A 9,014-nucleotide genomic window follows, 5' to 3' on the forward strand; every position below is an offset into this window, starting at 1 on the left:
AAAGAGTAATTGAACAAACATTGAATAAGACAGTACCCGACGGTTCACAAGCGGCTGAGTATTCATTCCATAAGGGCTTATTCGATTCAATCGTACCACGTAATCCTTTAAAGGGTGTTCTGAGTGAATTATTTCAGCTACATGGTTTCTTTCCTTTGAATCAAAATTCAAGTAATGAAAACCTATAATAGAATAAAATAAATCGAATCGAAGTGTTGTATATTTCTATATCTCCCGAGAACCTCCATTTTTGACTTGACTATGAATTCCTGTTGGATCAGATTCTAACGAATTTTTGGGGAACTCATAATAAACCCCTTATTCTCCTTATTAAAATAAAAAGATAAGGACGGGAGAACAAGAATAATAAAGCGGATTATCATACGTATATTTCGTGTAGAAAGATGAATAGGTACATTTATTTAGTTCTACATTCCTTGAACTTATTATATACTTATAATACTTATAATAGATAGACTTATCATAAGATATCTTTTATAACAGGAGATATCTTTTATAACAGGTACAAATATTAAATCGAGGCACCTATTCTATGACAGATCTCAACTTACCCTCTATTTTTGTGCCTTTAGTGGGCCTAGTATTTCCGGCAATTGCAATGGCGTCTTTATCTCTTCATGTTCAAAAAAACAAGATTGTTTAGATCCGATGGGACTAAATCTCATCAATTTATTTCAACACTTGGACTTGGATCATAATACAGATACCTATTTAGTGGAATATGGTACGATATGTGGCTCCCCTCGAACACAAAAATAATGACAAATAACAAATAAAAAGGAAAAGGCTGTTATGTTATGCATGCAGATACATGATCTATGGATAAATGCATGTATATGCGGGTATAGCTGTTTTAAAATAGATCGGCGGATATCTATATCTGAAATAGAAAGTAAATGTATCTATATGTTATGTAGATATACATAATGGGATCATATGAAGGGGATGTTATTATTTTATATCTAACCAATTCGATGAATTACTGCTAAGGGTTCACATCATAATAGTGCTAGTTGATGAGAGTTACTTCGGGAGCCAAAAAGGTAAAGTCAAATTCATTTGGCTTATTCTCTCAATTCCAATAGAATGCAACTGGATCTAGTATGAACTGGCGATCAGAACGTATATGGATAGAACTTATAACGGGGTCTCGAAAAACAAGTAATTTCTGCTGGGCCTTTATCCTTTTTTTAGGTTCGCTAGGATTCTTATTGGTTGGAACTTCCAGTTATCTTGGTAGGAATTTGATATCCTTATTCCCGTCTCAGCAAATAATTTTTTTTCCACAAGGGATCGTGATGTCTTTTTATGGGATCGCGGGTCTGTTCATTAGTTCCTATTTGTGGTGCACAATTTCGTGGAATGTGGGTAGTGGTTATGATCGATTCGATAGAAAAGAAGGGGTCGTGTGTATTTTTCGTTGGGGATTTCCTGGAATAAATCGTCGAATCTTCCTTCGATTTCTTATGAGAGATATCCAGTCGATCAGAATGGAAGTTAAAGAGGGCCTTTATTCCCGTCGTGTCCTTTATATGGAAATTAGAGGCCAGGGAGCTATCCCCTTGACTCGAACTGATGAGAATTTGACTCCACGAGAAATTGAACAAAAAGCTGCCGAATCGGCCTATTTCTTGCGTGTACCAATTGAAGTATTTTGAAATAAACTGTGATGAAGAATGAATGTTTTCTTTCTCAGTATGAGGGAAGGAGCTCAGGAATCCCCTTTTACTTTTAATATAAGCGAAGTTTCTTCGGAACGTTCATTCGAGCAAATCATGTTAGATTCTATTTCACCCGTTCTGTTGGTAATGCCGCTGTACTGTGGCCTATAGAATAAAGCAAGCAAGCAGGCATATATGGAACAACCATAATAAGAAGCAAGTTTTGTCCACCAAAACTATTTTTATGCATATGGAACTCAACTCAATTCTTTCATATTAGTAAGAAGTCCAATAAGTATGTATTCATCACACATATCAGAACATTTCGGAATACAGTACAGAATTCATCTTTTTAGGCCCAATATTTTGAATTGATACGTTAGATACAGATGGATCATCTCTCATAAATTATCTCCCTTTTGTCATTTGTCAATCGATCTTTCTTTTTATCTTATCCTCTCTTTTGCTCCTTGATGGCCAAACGATTGGATCTTTCATAACCATCCAATTTCTCTCTCCTTTTGCCACTCCTTTCGGATTTCATCATCAATATTCTTCAAAAATATCCCTTCAATTATTCCTGGGCTGTGGGTAGCCAGCCAAACATTTCGAAATAATTGATTGATCGAGGGGGAGTTTTTTTGTCTCAAAATCCGAATAATATTCATTACTTCAAGTGGTTGCATTCATCGAAAGGAACAAATGAAGATGCAATTGGTTCGAATTTGACCATGGGATATCTGGAAACAATATTTGATTATTTCTTTCATTTGAAATGGGCCCTTATTTTTTCATTTCATTTTTATTTGATTCTATTTCTATATTCTTTCCAGATCCAAGGACTAAACAATGAAAAAAAAAAAGTGCCAAAAAAGAAAAAAGCATTGACTCCCCTCCCATATCTTGCATCTATAGTCTTTTTGCCCTGGTGGATCTCTCTCTCATTTAATAAAAGTCTGGAACCTTGGGTTACTCATTGGTGGAATACCAGGCAATCCGAAACTTTTTTGAATGATATTCAAGAAAATAACGTTCTAGAAAGATTCATAGAATTAGAAGAACTATTCCTGTTGGACGAAATGATAAAGGACTACCAGGAGACACAGATACAAAAGTTTCGTATAGGAATCCACAAAGAAACGATACAATTGATCAAAATGCACAATGAAGATCATATCCATATCATTTTGGATTTCTCGGCAAATATAATCTGTTTCGCTATTCTAAGCGGTTATTCTATTCTGGGTAATGAAGAACTTCTCATTTTGAATTCTTGGGTTCAGGAATTCCTCTATAACTTAAGTGACACAATAAAAGCTTTTTCTATTCTTTTATTAACTGATTTATGTATCGGATTCCACTCGCCTTATGGTTGGGAACTAATGATTGGCTCGATCTACAAAGATTTTGGATTTTCCCATAACGATCAAATTATATCTGGTCTTGTTTCTACCTTTCCAGTCATTCTAGATACAATTTTGAAATATTGGATCTTCCATTATTTAAATCGTGTATCTCCTTCACTTGTAGTCATTTATCATTCAATGAATGAATGAAGAACTCATTTGATCCGCTGATATCAATCAAATAATCCCACTCTTTATACTTTTACCCGTCCAGGGAATTCGATTCCTCCTATATTCCAGTACAATTATTCCAGTACAATATCAGAATCGTGGATAGGGAACTATACTATACTAACTATATTAGCTACCTACCTAATTTATTGTAGAAATTTCCGGGATCAATGATTGGACCATGCAAAATAGAAATACCTTTTCTTGGGTAAAGGAACAAATGACTCGATTCATTTCCGTATCGATCATGATATATGTAATAACTAGGACATCTATTTCAAATGCATATCCTATTTTTGCGCAGCAGGGTTATGAAAATCCACGAGAAGCAACTGGGCGTATTGTATGTGCCAATTGCCATTTAGCTAATAAACCCGTGGATATTGAGGTTCCACAAGCTGTGCTTCCTGATACTGTATTTGAAGCAGTTGTTAGAATCCCTTATGATATGCAACTGAAACAAGTTCTTGCTAATGGTAAAAAGGGGTCTTTGAATGTGGGGGCTGTTCTTATTTTACCCGATGGATTCGAATTAGCTCCCCCCGATCGTATTTCTCCCGAGATGAAAGAAAAGATAGGCACTCTGTCTTTTCAGAGTTATCGCCCCACTAAAAAAAATATTCTTGTGATAGGTCCTGTTCCTGGTCAGAAATATAGTGAAATCGTCTTTCCCATTCTTTCTCCGGACCCTGCTACTAAGAAAGACGTTAACTTCTTAAAATATCCTATATACGTAGGTGGGAACAGGGGAAGGGGCCAGATTTATCCCGATGGGGGTAAGAGTAACAATACAGTCTATAATGCTACAGGAGCGGGTATAGTAAGCAGAATAGTACGTAAAGAAAAAGGGGGGTATGAAATAACCATAGCTGATGCATCGGATGGACACCAAGTAATTGATATTATACCTCCAGGACCGGAACTTCTTGTTTCAGAGGGTGAATCTATCAAGCTTGATCAACCATTAACGAGTAATCCTAATGTGGGTGGATTTGGTCAGGGAGATGCAGAAATAGTACTTCAAGATCCATTACGTGTCCAAGGGTTGTTGTTCTTTTTGGTATCTGTTATTCTGGCACAAATCTTTTTGGTTCTTAAAAAGAAACAGTTTGAGAAGGTTCAATTGTCCGAAATGAATTTCTAGATACATGGATCCATCAAATTGGTAAAAAGAGACGAACTATTGTTGATCGATGCAATTATGTATGATCAAAAAAATAATGAAAAGCTTTTTTCTTTATACTGTTTTTCGGCGAGATGTCAGGAATTGTTTGTGCCCCGTTCCTAGTAATAATATGTATATTCTGAAGAAGGCTACTTGACATTTTTTTTTTTTTCAAAAAAAAAATTGGAGTGGTGTGACTATGCCAGGCCTCTTAATCCCAGATTATAAATGCCATGTAATGCATCAATAGTTTTTGATTCTATTGTACCTAATAGAATCGAATTCTATTAGATAATAGGCAAGGAAGAAAATAAATGGCAAGGAATAAATGAAAGTAACAAATGATTCTAGGAGGGATTGCTCGTCTTACTAATCTTCCACACAAGAAAAGGAATTTTTCACCCTTTTCCTGTGTGGAAATAATAATGATTCTTGATCCTGTTCGTTAAAGATTACGATTTTCTTTTCCAGGACTATTATAACCTCTTTCTTTAGATTCATAAGCAGTAGTGGACAAACAAAAAAAAAGGGGGGGGCGGGGGGAATCACTCATTGAGCAAATAGAACTTCTTCAATGAACTTATAAAAAAAAAAAAAGCAAATTTTCGCTGTGATGAGATAATCAATAAGGATTTGGATATGTGCAAAAATCCAAGATTTTCACTTTTTTTTTTTCACCACACTCGGGCATTAAATTAAGTGTCTTTTGCTTGAAATTTTATTTATGGAGTAAGGTTCATTTCCATACTAATTGGAATTGATTTGAAGAATGTCTCATCTGTAGAAATCCATATTGTGTCATCCATAAAATCGATTGATTCCTTCTTTCTTCTTGCTTCGGAAGAGTCCGTCCATACTATAGAGGAACAGATACTATGACAATCAAGGGATTAAATTCTTCAAAAACATCATTAGAAACAAAGGAATGGGGTGGTTTTAAACATCGGATCGAAGCAAAGGATCCGTTTTGTCATTTCTACGAATCAAATATTCTTCTTATGTTGACTGAATGAATTTCCAACCTTTATGTTATGAAATGGATCAAAGTCTCGCTGGAAGAGTAAGAACTCAACAGGACCTTACCCCTCTTTGTTTTGTCTGATTCGAGGGGTAAGGTCCTGTTGAGTTCTTACTTTTTCATGTCCACAATCCGGTTCTCATCCGATCACTATAGGGATGAGCCCAATCCGGAGTATGAACCGTAAAAGAAAATACCTATTGAACCAATCACAGGAATACCAGTTACAGTACCTATCAGCCAAAGAGGAATCCTTCCAGTAGTATCGGCCATTTACCCCGCTTCCCTCCACATTTCATCAAGTGGTCATGCTAGAGACATAAACAGTCATGGATAATTATGAGGATGATATCCTTCCGAATGGGATAAGAGAATTCCTACTATTCTCTTTCTTTCTCTCAATTGAAGAAATAATTGGAAAATAAAACAGCAAGTACAAAAATGAGTAATAACCCCCAGTAGAGGCTGGTACGATTCAATTCAACATTTTGTTCGTTCGGGTTTGATTGTGTCGTAGCTCTATAATTCAGATTAGGTTTATCGTTGGATGAACTGCATTGCTGATATTGACCCCAAAAAAGAAACGGTAGGTACAGCCAGTCCGTGAACGGCCAACCAGCGCACTGTAAAAATTGGATAGGTTCGATCTATGGTCATTGAGGCCTCCTAAAAGGATCTACTAAATTCATCGAGTTGTTCCAAAGGGTCAAAACGGCCAGTTATTAATGGAATCCCCTGTCGGCTCTCTGTGAAATACTCGTTTGGCCGAGGGCTTCCAAACACATCATAAGCTAAACCCGTGCTGACGAATAACCAACCCGCAATGAATAGGGAAGGTATAGTAATACTATGAATAACCCAGTATCGAATACTGGTGATAATATCAGCAAAAGAACGTTCTCCCGTGCTTCCAGACATGCTGAGCTCCACATATTCTTGTACAGTCAAAGGGGGATCGATTCCTTGAAAGATGGGATCAGTAAATGGAAAACTACTGATATTTCATCTTTGTGAGATCGTCAATATTGTACCGAAGGTGTATTTAGAGTATACCGAATCAGTATAGCTATCCTTCCTCTGACACAGCAACGCAGTTTCAATCAGTATCGAAAAGAAATGGTACATAATTCCCCTTTTCCTTTCTTGTTACTTGTCTATGCGGAACCGCGTGTCATTCAATCAAAAATTGATCAAATTTCTGTAGTATAGGGTTTCAAGTATTGGCTTTGGACTAGAAACTGAAGTTCTTAGTAAAGTTTGAGTCAACGGGTTCTAGTTCTAATAATTAATGAACGAGATTATCATATTCCACACAATTCAATTAGATGCAAAATATAGAAATCCCCTCTCATGGTTGTAGAAAAGATATTTTTCTTTTTTTCTAATCCTTTCATTTCAAGTAATTGGTTGGTTCTACAGTAGTAGATAGTATTCGATGAAAGAAAGAGAAGAAACAATAAATAGTTTGAACAATCAATATTCGTGATGCAACCATTACTGGATTAGATCCAAAGGTTCCTTCTTGACCTAGCTACAAGGATGGAACTCCATGATATGGAAAGACAGACTGTGGAACCTAAAAGGATAATAGGAATTGATAAATTGAAAAAGAAAAGAAATAAATGGTCAAAATGGAAATTCTTTTGAAATCCAATTCTTTTATTCTATAGTTATTCAAAGATAATTTCATTTTTGAATGAAGTTACACGACACAGTTCTTCTGACTATTACTTTACTCACGAGTTGCTCAATGAATCTGTTGATTTGAAATCCCGACATTGGTAGATGTCACAGATGATAAATCAATCTTTTTTTTTTTTTCTACCTCTGCTACTCTATCTTTGTCAGTGCCGTCTATAATGACTGATGAATCAAGAACTTTCAATTGGAACTGATTCTGTCAATTGGTATTTTTTCTGATCATCACATCTCGCAAAAATTGAAACTTAGGTAAGTGCTTTATAAACATATGTAAAAAAAAAAGAACGTATCTCATTTAGCTCCTTCATGCCCACTATAACTAGTTATTTCGGTTTTCTACTAGCTGCTTCAACTATAACCCCAGCTCTATTGATTGGTCTGAGCAAGATACGACTTATTTGAAATTAATTGAATGAATAATTCATCAAAATAAATAGTTCTGTGAGATTTCAGGTATTCGATAGTTCCTTCCCGCGTTAATTACCAATTCTTGATCATTGAGATTCATGGGTGATTCGGAGTAATATTTAGGGATAGATATTACCTCTATTTTTACCCTTTCCAACAAATTGAAATGATTGAAGTTTTTCTATTTGGAATCGTCTTAGGTCTAATTCCTATTACTTTGGCCGGATTATTCGTAACTGCATATTTACAATACAGACGCGGAGATCAGTTGGACCTTTGATTGAGTAACATCTCTTTTTTGATTGACCTCCTTCTTAAGCTGCAGGAGGTCAAATTCAGGTTGCAGTTCAAGTTAGTAAAGTTATTTTATTGTGATTCAACATTACAAAAACAGAATCACGCTCTGTAGGATTTGAACCTACGACATCGGGTTTTGGAGACCCACGTTCTACCGAACTGAACTAAGAGCGCTTTCTTATGACAGGAGATACAACTGTAAAGAAAGGGATTCTTTTTGTACCCCCAATACACCTTGCATGCATGTAGTATCATAAAATGCAAAATTATGTCCAGTCCAGTCCAATTTGAATCGATCTCAACTGATCCCTCGTTACTGCCCATAGGAGAAGTAATAGGTAGGGATGACAGGATTTGAACCCGTGACATTTTGTACCCAAAACAAACGCGCTACCAAGCTGCGCTACATCCCTTTCAATTGTTGTACAGTTTCATTGTAGGGAATCCTTGTCTTGTTTTCCACATCGTTATTTCCTAATATCTAGAGACAATTTCTCTTGCCATTTCTTCTTTTTGATTTCATATAATCAAAGAATTATATACATATGAAACCTAACGTATAAAAAAATGAATATTTATCGGTAATGCTCAGTAAGAAAGGGTCATCTTTTTCTGTTTTAGGGACAAGTAGATCTAATCCACCGGATTATTGTACATATTCATTTTCATTTTAGTTCGGGATTAGGGATTTCGTGTACAAATACAAGTGATCTTTAGCTACAGATACATCTGATCATATATGTATTCCAATAAAGAAGGAGGATTTTCAATGCGAGATATAAAAACATATCTCTCCGTGGCACCTGTGCTAACTACGCTATGGTTCGGGTCTTTAGCAGGTCTATTGATAGAGATCAATCGTTTATTCCCAGATGCGTTGACATTCCCCTTTTTTTCATTCTAGTTATTGACATGGGAAGGGGTGAAGAAGATTAGAGATACAACAAATTCTCTGTGACTAATCCACCCTTTTGAATTTTTTTTTTAAGTTGTTTAGGAAGGAAAGAGAAAGAAAAGTGGATTAAACCTCAGCGAAACTCGGGCTCAGCATAGAATTAATAGAGGGAGAACAGAAATAGAAATGTGGGTCTAGGACAGGCTGTTCAAGAGCATACAAGATAGTAAATGAAATACTGACTGGGATTAGAAATAATGGATAGTTAGAA

The 9,014-nt window shown here is 35.8% G+C and overlaps 2 non-coding genes across 2 annotated transcripts; both read right to left on the reverse strand.

Annotated features, from left to right (window-relative positions):
• Nucleotides 1–7,948: 7,948 nt before the first annotated feature.
• TRNAW-CCA (transfer RNA tryptophan (anticodon CCA)) lies at nt 7,949–8,022 on the reverse strand. The gene has a single exon. It is a non-coding gene; the product is annotated as a tRNA-Trp (tRNA).
• A 165-nt stretch (nt 8,023–8,187) lies between these two features.
• On the reverse strand, nt 8,188–8,261 carry TRNAP-UGG (transfer RNA proline (anticodon UGG)). Its single transcript has one exon. It is a non-coding gene; the product is annotated as a tRNA-Pro (tRNA).
• Between the last annotated feature and the right edge of the window lie 753 nt (nt 8,262–9,014).

The sequence above is a fragment of the Tasmannia lanceolata genome, unplaced genomic scaffold, assembly GCF_043159265.1.
Source record: "Tasmannia lanceolata isolate RefF3 unplaced genomic scaffold, GAP_Taslan_0.1 ptg000114l, whole genome shotgun sequence".
Lineage (NCBI taxonomy): Eukaryota > Viridiplantae > Streptophyta > Magnoliopsida > Canellales > Winteraceae > Tasmannia > Tasmannia lanceolata.